Here is an 18,821-nt window from a genome sequence, read left to right on the forward strand (position 1 = left end):
AACTGTGCTGTCTAACTAAATGCTGCTCACTGAAATGTTTAGCCCGTCGAACACAGTTCTGTTCAGCGACATGTATTTCTTGTTAGAAGTAAGTTCTGTTCAACAATAACAGGGAATAATTTGGAAGAGTTTTCCGAAACATGTAGCCAACCGTTATTCCGCCACAGTACCCTATATTACTCTTTCATTTATTATGAAGTTTTCACTGTATATTAGTTTTAATTTTTTAATTTGTACTTAGGCCTTTCACTGATTAAATCCCTTTCCTCAATCCTTTATACCAAAGAACATCTGAATCACTTCAAGTTAAGGAGATATCATAAATGTAGAACTAATGGCCTGTGCCAAACTAAGCCAATTTATTGCTTTCACTTTTGAAGAATTCGTATGCGCAAGTGTTATCCCTAACCCGTTAGGATATCGAAAATGAGTTCATGATTTAAGTACGTTCGAAAAGTTTGATCATCTTCCTGTGTTAGTGTCACAAACACATCTTAAGAGGCTTCAATAATATTGAAATAAACCTTCTGATTATAAGCATTTTCTATTAGGTGCGTCGACTATTTTTGGCAGAATATTCAACTTTTTCATTTAAAACGTATGATTATGAAGACTAAAGAATTATCTTACTCAGAATCAGGGATTAATTAACAATTTATTTAAAAAATATAGTCATCCATAATTTTACATGAGCTTAACAAATATTAACTTTTAATAAGATTTTTATTGTTTAAATTTTTATTTTTAATGAAATTCTTTCCTCCATGCCATAACAAAATCGTCTCTTTTCCACTCTTGGTCATCTGCACCTCTATTCATCTGAGATGTGGGAGAAAATACTCGTGACATTTTTAGATCAAGTATAATCATAGACTTGTCATTCAATTTTCTTGAATTTATTTTTTAACTCGTGTATGGCAAAGAAAATTGATGCATAATTTCACTCTCCTTTTTATTTTGAATTGAATGCGTATTTGTTTTCTTCATGATAATGTTTCTTTTATAAATATCTTCACGAAGTAAATCAATGGTTTACTGTTATTTTTAAATATAATTAGTCTTCTCGTTGGAATAAATTATTAATCAGTATAAAATAGAAATAATGCACAATTACTCCGATTAATAGATAATAATTTAAAATAAATCAGATAATCAGTAAGATATTCAATCACGTTGATAATTAAATACGTTAGAAATTCCATCCATTTATTAATCAGTTTTTTATTCATGGTTGCGTGACCTAGGGCAGTCGGAATATGTATAGAATAACAGATCTAGAGAAGATCCAAATGAAACAGCTATCGCATGATCGGGTATATGTCCGCAAAGCGCAGCTAATGGTGTTGAACTGGCTGAAACCATATGTATTATTCGCCAAAACTGTTCATTATTACAATAATGGAAAATGAAAGCATGCTACATTTTCATCTACATAAAATCAACCGCTGTACATCTATAGGAATCGATAAACATATATCAACATAGCCAACTTATGGGTATTTATATTACCCAAAACCTTAAATTAAAAATTGATTAAAGTATAATTTAGATAACACTTAAAGCACTTAGATAAGTTTTTAAAGTAATTTAAGTAATAAAAATTATCGTTGAAATATTTCAAAAACTGCATTTAAAAAAACATCAGGCTACAGAGATTTTTGAAGATTCAATAATTTGGTAATTAACTAAACAACTAAAAACCGTTAACCGAATAGCGGTGAAGCATTCAAAGCCAATAAGGTTAATCGCACAAGTATTAATTTACGCCAGCCTTATGATATCTCCTTGAGGATTTGGGACTCAGTTTAGAAATATATATGTAGTGAATAAAACACTATAAAAAGAAAGACCTTTTTGATCGTCAAAAAATTCCCATGAGCGAACATGCCACAAATATATCAAAAGTAAATGAAAACAATTTATCTAATTTAGAAAATTTAGATACAGGGATAACTTAAGGGAAAAATACAGTCACGCGACTCTAAAATTAACGCAAAGGAATTAATTCTAACGCATTAAAAGTTAAGTAACTGCGAGAAGGAAAGAGAAATAGGTAAGGAAAACAACAGAACAAATAATATTTTCACGCACAATTTGCAATCATAGTAAAAATGGAAATGCTCCATAAAAGCATTCAATGTTAGCAAATTCTGCCACGACATTCCAATGGAAAGTCTAAATTTATAAAGTTTTTTCTAATGAAGCATTTCACTTGGCGCCTATATACTTTTGGAGTGTCAAGAACGACGATGTTTTTAGGGCCTCAATAAGGAAGAAATCGAGAGTACCAACGAAGTAATTGAAATTGTTGAGGAAATTAGTGATTTAAACAATGGAATAAGAAGAATGAAAAATATGCTAAGAGAATTACGATCACCGGATTCATTTTTTATAACAGGGCCTGAAAGTCGTAGTATGGGGAGTGGAAAAATAGAAATTATGATAGATTATTAGATTTGTTAAAAATAAATGCCAGCATTAACTTATGAATGAGCCCTTTTGACTGAATTATAATTTCAAACGCTACATGATAATTGCCACAAAATACGTAATAACTCTGAAAAATATCGGAAAGGAATTTAATAACATGGCACTATACAAAATTCCACTTTTAAGGCATGCAAGGCTATTTTAAGTACGGACGAAGCCTTTTGAGCCACCTTGAAAGAAAGGCCACGATCATAATGATAAAATCATTAGTTATATGACACTGAATGAAGTTTTGCTTAAGATGAAATAATGGCCCGATGGTTTTGACGCCTAATACATTGTTGCGATATTATTCATGAGTGAATGGATAGAACTAATTGTGCACAAAAGGTACTCATGAAAATTTGTCATCACTATGTAAATATGATGTTTTAAAATAGAGAAGATTAGCGGTCTGATTTGCGGCTACGTTTTAATTTGCATGATGAGATCGGAAATAGCATTTATTTTACATTACACGATAAGATATGATTTGAGAGGTGGCACATTTTTAGACGACGTAATGATCACTAGATCCGTTCCCTTCTCCTCAAAATTGGCGACAATATGGCAAGCCGGCGCTTCGCTTCATGGCGCATAAACAACCCTCAAGGGTCTGTCTTCATTCCCCAGATTTCGAGTTGGGTGATCGCCACCCTCCCCCCACATCACCTCCTTCACCCTCAATGTACCCCAGGCTCCTCGACCACCCCATGATACCCTCGTACCTTCCTTCCTATGAAGTAGAGAGGGGCGACGGGAGAGGAGGTGTACGGCGAAGGAGGGAGGGTGGAAGGGGTGGAGGACGGTGGGAGCTCACGGAGTAAGTAGGTGGGCGTAGGCGGGGGAGGAAGGAGGGGGTTTGGTGGAGTTCCTCGGTGCAGGGATGACAGTGGTGGTAAGGGGAAGGAAGATGGACCAAGAGAGGAGGAGGATGTGCCAGTCGGGAACAACCGTATATTGCCACCGTTCTTCGCCATGGCGGAGGTATTTATGTCCCCTTTGTGTGCTAATTCGTACACGGTCGTGAGGTCCAAGCGCACAGTCCTCTCTCCTTCCTCCCATTTTTCCCCTTTCCGCTCTCCTTCCTCCTCGTCCCTTCCATCCCCCCTCCCCCGCTCCACCACACCACACTCTTCCGTCTCATCTAACGTTTTTCAAACCAACTAACCCCCCGGTCCTCCTCTCGCCCATCCCGCTCCCGCTGCGAGCCATGCTCTGTCACATTCCCACACCCCCACGCGTCTCGACATACCCAAATAGAGGTTGTTGATGCGTCCATACTTCCCTTTACCTCTCTCTCCTCGCTTCAATTTTTTGCTTCCTTTCCCTTTTAATTCCTTTCACTAATTTATATGAATTTTCAACGTTCGCTCCCTTCCTATGACTTGTTCGTTGGTTGCTGAAGTCCGAATTCTAATTCTTTAATAATTGTATGACGTATTCCTCTTATCTCTCTACGATTCTCCCGTAAGATTTAAATCTAATTCCTTTATCGCGTGGAAAATTTTCTAAATGACGTGAGTTTTAGCAAGTGATTTATATCTTTTTTGTGTTTTCCATCATTGGGTTCTTTGCAGCGAATATCAGGGTTAAATTTGGAGCATGCTTTCCGCATTCTATTTTTTAGTTGAATATCGCACTTTTAATCATCTTTGTCAAGTCAAAGTATTGCAATGGTATATACTTTTAAGTCCTCCCTTTTAGATTTCAGATAGTATCATATGCAGGACTGTTTTATAAAGCCGAGGTCTTTCGATTGTCTTGCCTCATTTCGGTTCGTCTATCATATTATGAAACGTTTGCCAGATGCCCTTTACTTCTCCAATTACCACTCGCATTCCTTATCTTATTCTCTCTCCGCATTGGTTTAAAAAAAATTAACTCGGGAATACTATTGCATCCGCGATCGCTTTGATGACGAGAATAATTCATACGTCTTAGGCAAGGTGCATGCCACTTGGCCGGTCCTTCTGTGTCACCTACCGATTTCGGTAGGATCCCTTTCTTCTCAGCTGCCTATCGCTTTCTATTCGTCAGGTCAAACGCTCACATCTGATAAAATTAATAATGCGCGTTTATATTTTGCGCGCTATTTATAGTACTTCTATTGATATTGCGTGCCTCTATGTATCCTCATTAACAACCAAATAACAATGCACACAGTTATCCATATATCGCACCTAGAAACCATTTCGAAGATTCAATTCTGATACTGATCGTCTATTTCCAATCCTTCACTCTCAAATAAAAACTATATGTAAAAAATAATATGTAAATTATGTTATAATTAACTTCTGCTTCACCGACAATAACAGATTAAACTATAAGTTTTAGTATTTTTAACGATAAAATAAGTGAACTCATTGATGCACATGGTCTTCTGGTAGTGTATCTGAAACTGTACGATAATCCAAGTGATTTCTGGGACCTTATACAAGACATTCATAATGTAAGTTATTATTCTTTTCGCCCAATGAATTTACTACCAACGTCTCGTGGCTAAGGGTATGATTCAGTAATGAATTTTTTCATCATTAAAGGACTATAAACAGAAATACAGCTAAGAAGAAAAGCTGAAATATTTTCATATTAATTTAAAATTGATATCAGTGTCCCCATCAGCGCAAAATAAGAAATTGGCAATCCACTTCTGGAAAAAAATCCTTCAATTAATAATTTAGGCGTTAAAGTCTCTCGGGGTAGGTACACCTGTATGTGTAAATCTTAGGGATTATCCTTTCAAAAGCTGAATCTTTAGGACGTAGTTCTAAGTCCATTTATGGCGGGAGTGAGTAATTATCTATCGATTCTGTAAAATAGCTCTTCAACCAATCGATTTAACGTTAATAATATGTACATGACGAAATTAGTAAGGAAATGTGAAAGAAAATTCATTCTGTGCCCATCCTTAACCTTCCTTCAACAGTGGACTACTGAACAAAAAAGGTTGGAAATGGAGTCGAAAGATCAACATAAAAGCGAGGCTTTTCTCAGTTGAACTCTATTTGCTTCATAGTTTGCAAACATACACATTACACTAATCGTAATGTCGTGTAAGGCATTATTTTTTCCATATGGTTCACGAACGGCATGCCGTTCCCATGCCAGCCATAAATCGACTGTTTTCCTTGGATTTCGTAAAAAAATCGGTCCCATGCTTCCACTTGAGATTTTTACCAGAAAGGAGACATAAACCGTCGTGCTTTCCGTCTTCGATGCCCCTCTCCTCCGCCACGCCCTTCGACATTCCATTAAGACCGCTACGTCCTTCCTCCCTGCCCTCACCCTTCCAACCGACCCCTAAACCTCCCCGTCTCCACTTTATCGGTGACGCAGGGGGAAGGAGAGTCGGTGGGCCAAGGGATGGGACGTTGTTTTGTTATAAAAAGGGAGAATGAGGGGTGGGAGGCAGGGACGGAGGAGGTGGGTGGGCAGAGAGGGAGGAAGAGGAGGAGGACACCCGGGGATCGGTTTATCCTGCGTCCGTGTGCGCTTTTCGCTCGTGTGCGTCTGTGTGGGTGTGTTTGTTTTGTGACACGGATCCAAATTCGGTAGCCGGTTGTACTTTGTGGAGTGGGAGAGAGAGACTGCGGGGAAGGTGGGTTGGGCCCGGGAGGAGGGGGGGATAAATGGCATGAAAGAGTTCGGATTGACGAGGGGGTGAGAGGAGAGGGAAAAGGAGAGAATCCCCGAACTCGAATGCAAAAAAAATGAAGTATCATTGTGAATCCGGCGAAGGCATGGGTGGGCCGAAAAAAATTATTTTCGTCGCAGTGAGAATGGACATTGGGATAGAGGGAGGAGGAGTCGAGGAAACAAGTTTCGGGCAGGCAGCTTCTGCACCACCACCACCCCCCCTCCGTTCCCTCTTCCTCAGTCCGTCCAGCAAAGGTTAGGCCGGAGAGGAGGTAAAAAGATGTGACTTGGCGGGAGGGACGAAGGGGAGGGTGAGGATAGTCGTGATGTATTTCGTGGAGAGGGTAGCAAGGATAATAAGACGGGGATGAAGGTTTTCTTTCTCGCGTCAGGCATTCTGTTTACTTCGACATGTCGAATGCCTTTAATGCCTCGCCACTCGGCGGACGGATGACGTCAATTGAATACTTTATCGCATCGCCATGTCCCTGAGAACCATAAATATTCCGACAGTTCAATCGCCAAGGTAGCGAGAAAAATGCAGTCAAACACATCTCACGACTTAAGAGCTCGTAACTAATGATTTTATTTCTCATGCTGTTTACTCATGCAATTAAAAATGTCGTTAAGATTATAATAGTGATTAAACAGCTTAAACTGATAAGTCAAATCCGGTAAAATATTGTTGTAATTCAAATCGCATTACGTCCCAAATATTGACGGGACTCGAACATGCTTTCTTCGTACCAGTGGAAAAACCCCTCGTCTATCGTTTTAAGCGCTTAATTTCCGATATTATTCCAGCTTTTTCGAATAATTCCATAACATTTTCAGATTACGTCATAAATTGTTTCAATAAGTACTACTATGAATGACGCAAAGTGGGCCAAAAAATGAGCGATGTTTATTACCAAACGTAACATATAATGTTGATGTAGGTAATTTTTCACCTGCTTATATTGTGATATACTGCGAGGTCTGTCAAACAGTTAACATTCATGAACACCGATAAAGACTGCATTGACTCAAATCACGCCTAAAAATATAGGCTCAACTATTCCGCCGGAATTCTGTCATTCACAGTCAGAGTAAGAAATGCAGCTATGAATTAGTTCATGTCATTTTTAAATGTGCGAATCAGGAATAGCCACCAACCGACATTTCATAAACATTTACACAAAAGTTGATTAACAGAAATACACACGAGATATTAACGAAAAGACCTGTTTAGCTAGTGTAAACAAAATATAATGGGGAGTATTGTGAAAAATAGACTGTACTACGGCTACAAAAACCACAGCGAGCATCACATAAACATTTTCGAATATTTAGGACTACAGCCTTGCATTTAATACTTGAAGGAAGTTATTTTGTTTCTTTAATATATGCTAAAGGAAGGACAATTGGCGACATGGCCTTCCCTTAAAAATGGGGAGGTACATGTACAACAACGGTTTTGCTGTGGTCGCGAATAGAGCGAGAGGAGGTCGGGCATTTGAAAACGTTTCTTTTTTTCTCCTATTTTACCGGGAGATCTACTCCACCTAGTATGGCAACTTAATTTCCTCTGTATCAGGAGGAAACTCGGTGCCATGAAACTTTCTAAAAGGCTAACTCTCTCTTACCCTCTTCGCAATTACTTAGTTCTCCATCCCAGTTTCACCAATGCTACTCTTAAACCTTTAAATACGTAGTGTAGACTTTTTCCATTGAATAATTAAGTTATCCCGATTAACCAATAAAGTCATTAAGAAATTTGCACGCAGCCACCACAAGTACCCATCCTTACTCTCCTTAGCATTGAGGGAACCAATGTTAAGAGCAGTACTGACACGCGACATTCATGGTCTGCTCAAGAGTACTTGATGATGCCCACGGAGGGGAGATAGTGATCTCGGGAGAAAGAGAGCGGGAGAGAGAGGGAGAAAGAACTTCGAAGCGAGAGAAAACGAGTGCAGCGGAGCAAGGAGGATGACAGAATGACGGACAAAAGAGTAAGAACAAGGAGGCAAGACGGGGCCGGAAGATTGAATAAGTAGTGACAGCGGGGACGACGGGTCGGGGGGCGGGAGGTGGTGGGGAATACGACGGAGGCGGAGAGGGTTGATGGAGAGAGGGAGAAGGGCAGGTGAATGAGGCATGCGAAGGGAAGATCGGAGTCGAAGTTGAGTGTGAGGGGGTGTAGAGAGATGTTGGTTGGGGGAAGAGGAGGGTACAGCGGCGGCGTGGAGGGGGTCGGAGAAGAGCAGGCTGCCGTGGAAACGAAAGATTCGTGCGTCTGTGGAACGCGGCGTGCGGAAAGGTGGTGAGGCCGGAAGAGAAAGAGAGAGAGAGTGGGGGAGGAAAGTGGATCGCAAAAGGTCTTAGAGAAAACGGACGCTGAAGTGGGGGAAGTGACAGAGCTTACCGGTAGGTTAAAAAAAACTTATATAATAATGCTGGACGAAATTTCGCGGGCAGTCGTGGTAACCGAAGGGAACTTTGTAGCCGGAATAAAAACGATGAAAGAGAAAGCTTTGTGGATCGGACCAAGGGAGGAAGGAGGAGGAGGGGGAGAGAAGTTGAAGAGATGTGTGTGACGACTGGAGAAATTCGAGGAAGGGAGAAGAGGCCAAGGTTGCGCGCGGTTAAGGAAAGATAAAGAAACGGAATGAAGAGGTGGGGGCGGGAGAGATTGGGGGAGGCAGGGGGTGGAGATGGCGGTCAACCGAAGCTGTCTTTTTAACTACAGCCGATCCGAGCTCGAGAGGATTGATTTACTGCCGATCGTGGCGTGCATTCGTGAACAAGCGTGAGTGTGGGCTCCGCTGAGGAGAGTCCGAGCAAACAAAGGAATGCTGGAAAGAGAGGGAAGCTGGGAGAGCGCGATTTTTTTTACTCCCCTTCGCTCTGCCCCTCTCGCTTGATTTGGAGATTCAAGGAGTGATTCGGATGTGCTCTGCACGGGGAATGGAGGGAGAGGATGTAGCGGTTGGGGATGGGTGAGGGGTGGGAAGGAAGGGGAACATCCGTACCGATGCGGGAAGGAGGGGGATTGCGATGCGTGGGAGTGAGGCTTGAGGGAGAGGCGGTAGGGATCCAGATGAGAAATGAGCAGGAACCGTAAGGTGGCGTTCTAGGGTTCAGCTATTCCGCATATGCAGCCGGCCAAGCCCTCTAGAAACATAAGTATCCGAGGGAATGTTTTCGCGTACGAATTTCTAGTCCGTGATGATTAAGCCATTCCTTAGCCATACGTTTGCTCTTATTGCAGCACACCGACCTTTCTCACCTTTGGATTTCTTCCCCACCTCTTTTAGCTCGATAAAACATTCCTTTATTCACTAATATGGCAGAGACATACAAAATTGCGCCGAAATACAGAAATTTCACAGCGTAAAAATAATTATCCTTCACCGGGACGCGAATCCTTTTGCCCTAATTTCCGTCCGGTCGCTTTAACTAGACTTAATCGCATTTAACCAAGTGCTTTAGATGACAGCACTCCACAGGAAATCAAGAAGCCGAGTTTGATTTCCGGTGAAGACCTATGGTGTTTGCCCAGTTAAATTTGTGCATTTTGAATCATGTAATTTAAGGTGTAACTGACTGTATGTCACCCATATCAAGTGAAATTCTTGGACAGCGTAGGAATAATGGATCCCAATATCCCAATCCAAAATAAAAGGTTCATTTAAACAGAAGTACTCATGCGAAGCAGCTCATATGTATCTAGGTACATCAGTAAACGCTAAAATAGACTTAAATAGTAACGTAAGTTACAATGTAAAAATCAGTCTATTTTAGTAAGTTAAATAGTAGGTTAACGCTAAAATATTTGACTGTTAAATCCGTCAATTATAACATATCACCACCACAGACCAGCAGATTATATTATTTTACTTAAACATTTATTTTCTGTCCATATACCTCCTGCACCTGATTTATAATTAGGTAATACGACCATCGCGCGTAGCAAAAACCTTTTCCGACACCAAGCGAAGAGAGAGCCGAGATGAAGAAAGTGTCCCAGTCTTCATGAGCCTGAGGCGATACATGACTTAGCAGGTTCTTTCATGAATTAAATATTTCCGCCAGCCCCATCTCTCTTCGCGAGAGAAGGGAAGTCGACTCGGGCAGGTTACCAGCGTAGGCATTGCGCTCCCGCGTAAAGATGAGGAGACGCGAGTTGGAGGAATTTTCCCCATGGACGGTGAAATTCAAAGGGATATAGGTACGATACGGCTGCGAAGAGGATTGCTTAAGTGGGAAGGGTCGTGCTGAAGGAAAGAAACAATACAAATAATATCACGTGAAACGATTCAGTAAAAAAAACTCGTTTTACTCACCAGCGGTGGAGGATTATTATTAAAGTATGAATGTTACCGGCGGAATGAATTCTAGATGGATTGGAATCAATCCGCATCGCAAAGGGTTGTAAATTGGGGAATTTCTCAAGGCGAGGGTGTGAATTGGAGAATTCCTCCAATCGGTACAAGTGCTTAAAGGATTAAAAAATTTAAACTGTAATAATGCCGAATTGGGATCTAACAGAACTGAATCGTAATAAAGAGGGATAGAAGGGAAATATGGTCCGAAACAAAAGTTTGAAAAGAATTATTGGAAATCGTATTCTAGAGATGGATTTTCAATGTAATAGGATCATAATTGTTCATCTTTATTGTGGTTCGCGCGAGGGATAGAGCCGGGGAAGAAGGGGAGCCGACGGCGGCTGTCGGCAAGTATGAGGTGAACATTTTCAATATCACACACGTAAGCCGGTGAAGAGCGTACGGGACGGAACGTCCGGTCTGGAAAAAAACGGATAATGAAGGCACGTCGACGGCGGAAAACCGGCGCTGAGTCTTCGCAAGCCCCCCACCCCACACACGCACACTCGGGCCGGACCACGACGGTGCAAGGCGGGAGGGAATCGTGAAAGAGAGTTTGAGGAGGAGGGATGGGGGACTCGGTGGGGGCGTGGTGGAATTTAAGCCTCCGCCACGCCACCCAGCGGGACACCACAGACCCACTCCCTCCCTCCCGCTCTCTCACCTTCCCCCACCCCCTCTGCACCCCCGTAAGAGGGAAGAGTCCGTCCTCCCCAACCCCGACGCCGGAATACACGAAGCGAGCATAGCCGGTTGCCCATTTGAGAACACCTGTTTGAAATCTATATGCGGGGGAGGGTTTGAATGCGGGACGGCCAGAGGGATGGGAACTCTCGCGGGGGTAGCAGGACACGAACGGGAGCACGAAAAAGATCATTCCGCCCCCACTTGCCCTTCCTCCGCCCAGCCCCCGGGACCGTCCCGTCATCCCCATACATCTCCCACCGTCTCTCTCCCCCCTCCCATCCAAACTCGTCTAGCTTATCCGTTTAATCTTATCATCCTCCTCCTTGATCACCGCAATCCTTCGCCTTTATCTGTAGGCATCTACGAGGGTCATCCGGAAAGTAGTACCCGTTCGTGAAATAAAGACACAAAAGTAAATATTAACAAACATAAAAAATTTTATTTGAAAGAGGATACTTTAAACTACTTCTCAACATAATCTCCAAGCAAATTAAGGCATTTGTCATAACGTGTGACAAGTTTCTGTATTCCTGCTGCATAGTCCTTCGCCGCCAGCTCATTGAGATACGCGAGGGACCCATCTTGCACAAATTTTTGCATAATGCAGATGGTGTTTAACAATTTCATGGACAATTGTTCGAGAAACATTGGGAAAATGCTCACAGATGTCATCAATTGTGACGCGCCGATCGTTCCTCACGAATTCGTCAACTGAGCTCACCAGTTGGTCTGTAATGACAGACGGTCCCCCCGAACGCTCATCGTCGTGTGTGTTCCCCCTCCCCATGTTGAAGTTGCGACACCACCGCCGAACAGACGACTCGTCCATTACATTGTCTCCATACACCTCCTTTAATTGGCGATGAATATCACATGGGCGAACGTTTCTTGCATTGAGGAATTTAATCACTGCCCTCACTTCACAACTGGCGGCGTTCTCAATTTTTTTAAACATTGTAAACAATCACAGAAACAACACAGGCAATGCTAGCGTCACGCAACTTGGCTCAGAGAAGGCAGACAAGCCACTGAAGCTATCTGACCTCGTCCAGCGGCTACTCGCGTCGTCAGCACTTCATGCGGCACGAACGGGTACTACTTTCCGGATGACCCTCGTACTTCCGCCGAACCCATTCCGCAGTTGGCCGCATAGGTTATAAAAATTATCGATTCCCTGATATGGCTTGAATCGGCAGAGTTTAGTCCGCTGTAAATTATTACCGCGTCGTTGCAAGTTCTTTTCTCTCTCTCTCTCCGATTTTTTAAATCGTATTTCTTGTAGGAATCGCATAATACGCCATATATAGGACTGAAAACGTTCCATCCCATTTAACGACTTGTGCATCATTATGAACGCAATTTCTAATTTTTTTACCCCATTCGTCCCTTGACTGGAAAATAACGCATTAACACATTTACGTGAAGTTTGCGGTCGATGATAGCCATAGCCAGAGAGCGTATTGGACGCACTTTTGGTGTAGTGTATTTCGTCTTGTATGGTCTTATATTGAGAGCACTAGGTAATCTCTCGTAATCATTGAGTGCAGGTCAGCTCGTTTCCCGCAATCAATATCGCTAACAGTCTTATCCATTCAACTACCACATCAACCTGTATTCCGCTGTTTAAAAATATACGCTAATAGGATTATGGAAGTAATAAGTGGTTATTTCGATTGGTGATAGAAAATTAGTAAAGATTCCTTTGTTTTGATTCCCAGTCTCCTATCTGGTTCATTAGCGTGACACAATCGACTGGTCGTTAAGTCATTTTCAATTAAATAGAAGTTCTTAGTAGTAGTTTTGATGGGAGGCGACCGACAGCTAAGGTCATTTGCGCCATAGGGGAAGGACAGGAAAGGATGAAGGGTGGAGAGAAACCCGGCGTCGGCATTAGCCTACTCTTTACGAAAGGCGCCAAGGGGTCCGCGGCTTAACGTCCCATCCGACGGACGGCGTACTCACTCAAAGTGCCCTCCACAAAGCACCTCAAGTAGGGATCGAGATACCTCTGAAAAATATTCAACACCGCCGGGATTTGCACCCGCGCCCTCAGGGTGGGAAGCCAGTACGTTAGCCCCCGCACCATCTCGATCCCTAGAAGTTCTTATTTCCATGGTAATTATGTCCGAGTACTTCTAGATAGAAATCAATCATTAACTTCTCCGTTCCAAATACCTGAGAATTATTGCAGTTACGCATTTTCAGGATGTATTTTCAATGCTAAGTGAGATGCTGTTAGATATATTTATTATAGATTAGAGTTAGTTCAATTATAGGAATAATCAGAGATAATGATCACGTTTTGTTAAGACATACCAGAAGCTACTCTCCCAGAGTCAAAATTACTTTGGGAAAGTATGGCCATCTTCTCGGTTAATTTATCCGTATTAATTTAAATTTATTTACGGTTGCTCGTAGGATAACTCTCCCTTAATGGCCTCTCTCAATCTAACAGTCACTTAAGTTTTCATGTAATAATCAAAATTCCATTATCCATATTCGGTATAAATAAGGCCTTGCTGTTAACTGGCAATTTTCAAGGAATGAAATTTTCACTATGAAATTTCAAATATATTTTATTTAACAAATTATTACATGAATGGGCATTCCATAGATAACCATAGTTAATGACAAAATATACTTGCGTCCATCTCAACAATAAAGAATAACAAAACTTTTTAAGATGAGGTACTTTGCAATGGAAACCCCTGGAAAAAGTAATTATTCTGATCAAGAATGGGTTATAGCATAAAAATATAAATTGTTTATTCATTCACACACAGCAATGTTTCTCCGATTCATTGATCGGGTTCCATGTTTACCTTACGAAACCTCTTAGTTTTCCAATATTCCCCATCTCTCTCTTAGACTCTCGCAATCTGAATCACAAGAATGCGATTCGAGCCATTCATTGACGTCCTGAAGTCCGGTGCACTCCCCTTCCACGAAACCCTTTCACTCCCTCCGTGGGCACCGCATCTCCTCACTCCCTGCCACACGAACACACACACGCGAGTCCATTTAAGGGAGGTCTTCGCAGGCAGGTATCTGGCGAGGGGGTTGGGACTTGCCGGGTGGTGTGACGAGGAAGGAGGATGTAAAGAATGGAATAGGAGGGCAAGGGGGTAGGCTACTGGAAGAATAAAGAAATAATTGTATAACGAATGTGTGGGGTGGATCCTCAATGAGAATTCCCATGCAAAAATAATTGTTAAGCCATCCGGCTATTTAATACACATTGTGATGAGAAACTTATAATTGTTAAGCCATCCGGCTATTTAATACACATTGTGATGAGAAACTTAATCCTCAAATTGAATTAATGTACATTAACATAGGAGAAAAATGAAATTTCTAATTCATCTATTCTTTTATTGTAATAATATTGAGAACATGTAGTGTGCTGGTGGTGTTAGGAGAGGAGGACACCACCACCACCCCCCTCCTTTCCTAATCTCCCCGCCTAACACCACCACCGCCACCCTCCCCGCCTAACTCCACCACCCTCCCCTCCTAACAACTCCACCACCCTTTCCTCCCACCACCACCACCACCACCCTTTCCTCCCACCACCACCACCACCACCACCCTTTCCTCCCACCACCACCACCACCACCACCACCCTTTCCTCCCACCACCACCACCACCACCACCACCCTTTCCTCCCACCACCACCACCACCACCACCACCCTTTCCTCCCACCACCACCACCACCACCACCACCACCCTTTCCTCCCAACACCACCACCACCACCCTTTCCTCCCAACACCACCACCACCACCCTCCCCTCCCAACACCACCACCACCACCCTCCCCTCCCAACACCACCACCACCACCCTCCCCTCCCAACACCACCACCACCACCCTCCCCTCCCAACACCACCACCACCACCCTCCCCTCCCAACACCAACACCACCACCCTCCCCTCCCAACACCAACACCACCACCACCACCACCCTCCCCTCCCAACACCAACACCACCACCACCACCACCCTCCCCTCCCAACACCAACACCACCACCACCACCACCCTCCCCTCCCAACACCAACACCAACACCACCACCACCACCACCCTCCCCTCCCAACACCAACACCACCACCACCCTCCCCTCCCAACACCACCACCCTTTCCTCCCACCACCACCCTTTCCTCCCACCACCACCACCACCACCCTTTCCTCCCACCACCACCACCACCACCCTTTCCTCCCACCACCACCACCACCACCCTCCCCTCCCAACACCACCACCACCACCCTCCCCTCCCAACACCACCACCACCACCACCACCAGCACCACCACCCTCCCCTCCCAACACCACCACCACCACCACCCTCCCCTCCCAACACCACCACCACCCTCCCCTCCCAACACCAACACCACCACCACCCTCCCCTCCCAACACCAACACCACCACCACCCTCCCCTCCCAACACCACCACCACCACCACCACCCTCCCCTACCAACACCACCACCACCCTCCCCTCCCCTACCAACACCACCACCACCCTCCCCTCCCAACACCAACACCACCACCACCCTCCCCTCCCAACACCACCACCACCACCACCACCACCCTCCCCTCCCAACACCAACACCACCTCCCAACACCAACACCACCACCACCTCCCAACACCAACACCACCACCACCTCCCAACACCAACACCACCACCACCTCCCAACACCAACACCACCACCACCTCCCAACACCAACACCACCACCACCTCCCAACACCAACACCACCACCACCTCCCAACACCAACACCACCACCACCTCCCAACACCAACACCACCACCACCACCACCTCCCAACACCAACACCACCACCACCACCACCACCACCCTCCCCTCCCAACACCACCCTCCCCTCCCAACACCACCCTCCCCTCCCAACACCACCCTCCCCTCCCAACACCACCCTCCCCTCCCAACACCACCCTCCCCTCCCAACACCACCCTCCCCTCCCAACACCACCCTCCCCTCCCAACACCACCCTCCCCTCCCAACACCACCCTCCCCTCCCAACACCACCCTCCCCTCCCAACACCACCCTCCCCTCCCAACACCACCCTCCCCTCCCAACACCACCCTCCCCTCCCAACACCACCCTCCCCTCCCAACACCACCCTCCCCTCCCAACACCACCCTCCCCTCCCAACACCACCCTCCCCTCCCAACACCACCCTCCCCTCCCAACACCACCCTCCCCTCCCAACACCACCCTCCCCTCCTAACACCACCACCGCCACCACCCTCCCCTCCTAACATCACTACCACCCTCCCCTTCTAACCTCCCCGCCTAACATCACCACGCACCTCCCTTACTCATCACAATTATTTCCTACCTTTTACCCTCAAATTGCATAAACAAAATTGTCAGTCGGTTCATCAGGAATAGAATTATTCATATAATGTAATTATTTTATAATAACTATAATTATTATTTATCGAATATTTCAATCATTAACTATTTTTGTGAATTTTACTGTACAACAATATAAGGTTACCTTGTGTTTATTTTATGTTAATGTAAAATCTTTTTTTTCAGGATAGCAGGTGCTAAGAAGATACATTTACATGAACTGTGTATATACTCTTTTAAATAAATGCATACATTAAATTGAACCTGCGTAAATTATTTCACTTGATTTGGTTCCCAAGATTCCTAATACTTCAATTATATTTTCTCTTTGCCTCTTCATACATTTCCAAATGATGAATTATCTTTGTTGAAAAAGGAAAACAATGATATAGTCAGACGCGTATTCCTAATATCAGAATGCGAAAGATTAATAAACATGGAATAAAAATAATTGTTTACCTAATATTTCTTTTACATAATTTTTCATGTCACAGGGTAAGTATGGTTTGAAGGTTGAACTCGGAAGAATCACGTTGGGTTGGGAAAAAGGTAAAGATAAGACTAAAACTGATCGAGGCATTTTGGACGGAATGGATACAGAAAAAGTATGCGGGATTGAAGGTTAAGGCTGCCACATTATATGGTGTTTAAGTTAGGCTTGTAAATACAGTTTATGTCCATCCAAATTTTACCTTAACCGATGACCTAACGATAAATTATCCTGTGCTACTGGCAATTTGACAATGAAACACAGCCAAAATATAGTAACAAACGAAAACACTGTTTGCGTTATGGCATTGAAATAGCTGCGGGAGATACCGGGACCATAACTTTTGACTGGATTATCCGCTGATTTCACTGGATTATTCGCTCGCCAAACAAGACATACCGAACTGAATAAAATTGTTCTTCAATTCTGCATATTTTCTGCCACCCTTCCTTCCTTTTCCTCCCAACCTCACTTGTTTTGTTAAAACTTGTATGAAGATTTATAATTTTAAATCAAAGAATGTTATCGAGGCTAACATTGTAGCACAAATTGAGACTTAGGAGGAAAAATGAAAAATCAAACGCAGTATTTTTTCACTGCATTGCACAGTACTTATCAAAAATGTTTTTAAGTAATAAGGAGACAATTTAAATGACTCCAAATTAAATGGATAAATATGGCAATAGTGGGTCCTCGGATTGGATTAACATTTAGTTATAGAATAATGTTAGAGAGGCACTAACTTTTACCATAAAACTAATTATCAAATAATCCGAGTCCTACGAAAAGTGACCCGATCCGAGAGCTATTATTTAAACGTGTTTAAATAGGTATACTTTCCTCAATTTCTAAACTGTACTCTCCAGCGGGTCGATGGTTGTCTTAGAGCAGTCTTTGTCAGATTAAAAAAGTATTAATAAGACGAATGTACACCTGAAAATGGTACCGAAATTCCATGCGAACAAACCACAGTCAGGTAGCTAGAAAAGGGTTTGACTCGAAAGAGCGGATAATTTATATGAGAATGTAAGACCCAAAAAACTGAAAGGGAAGTAATGGATAAACTCCTCAATTATTTATTCCATGAAACCTGATAGGTAAAAATAACAACAAACACCTTCCCGGTATCAGGAGAAGTAGGACTTCCTCATTCGTCGTTGACACCCGTTCTTTGCGATAGGTCTAAACAAGAGTAACCAAGAAGAATACCTTCCATCCGCCACTCGCACCTGAGTAGAAATACACACCATAATATCAATTGCTATCACTCCAATCCACTCCTATTTTATGCAACACATTCATTAATTCTACCAAATTCATTCTTTCAAACACATTCCTTCAAAATCTACGAAACAGAAAAATACATCCTAATTGTGTTCTATGTTCCTCTCAGTTGGTGACCTCTTTACTGCAATAGCATATAGCGCACCTCCCCCCTTCCTTGACCTAAAATATTCATCTCTTAAGTAAATATTTTCCCTCTTCTCCATTATTTTATTGATTATCCTAAGAACCACTTTTACTGCGATTGAGATTGTTCTTTAGTCCCCGCCATACGGCTGCCTTCCTCTTTTTTGGAATGAGAATTAAAATGGATCTAACGAAATCTTTGGCCTTTATTCCTCCCTCATAAATACAAAGAATTAGGTCGTAACTCTTTCTTCCACGTTTTTTCAAAACCTTTAACTAGTCCAGCGGGAATGTTGTCCCCACGGCCTTATTTCATTTGCCTTGATGTCTTTTCTATCTCGGAATCCAAGTATGCCTGGTCCTAAGAAGCCCTGTCTAGGACCTG

The sequence above is a fragment of the Hetaerina americana genome, unplaced genomic scaffold, assembly GCF_022747635.1.
Source record: "Hetaerina americana unplaced genomic scaffold, ioHetAmer1.1.p SCAF_17, whole genome shotgun sequence".
Classification (NCBI taxonomy): domain Eukaryota; kingdom Metazoa; phylum Arthropoda; class Insecta; order Odonata; family Calopterygidae; genus Hetaerina; species Hetaerina americana.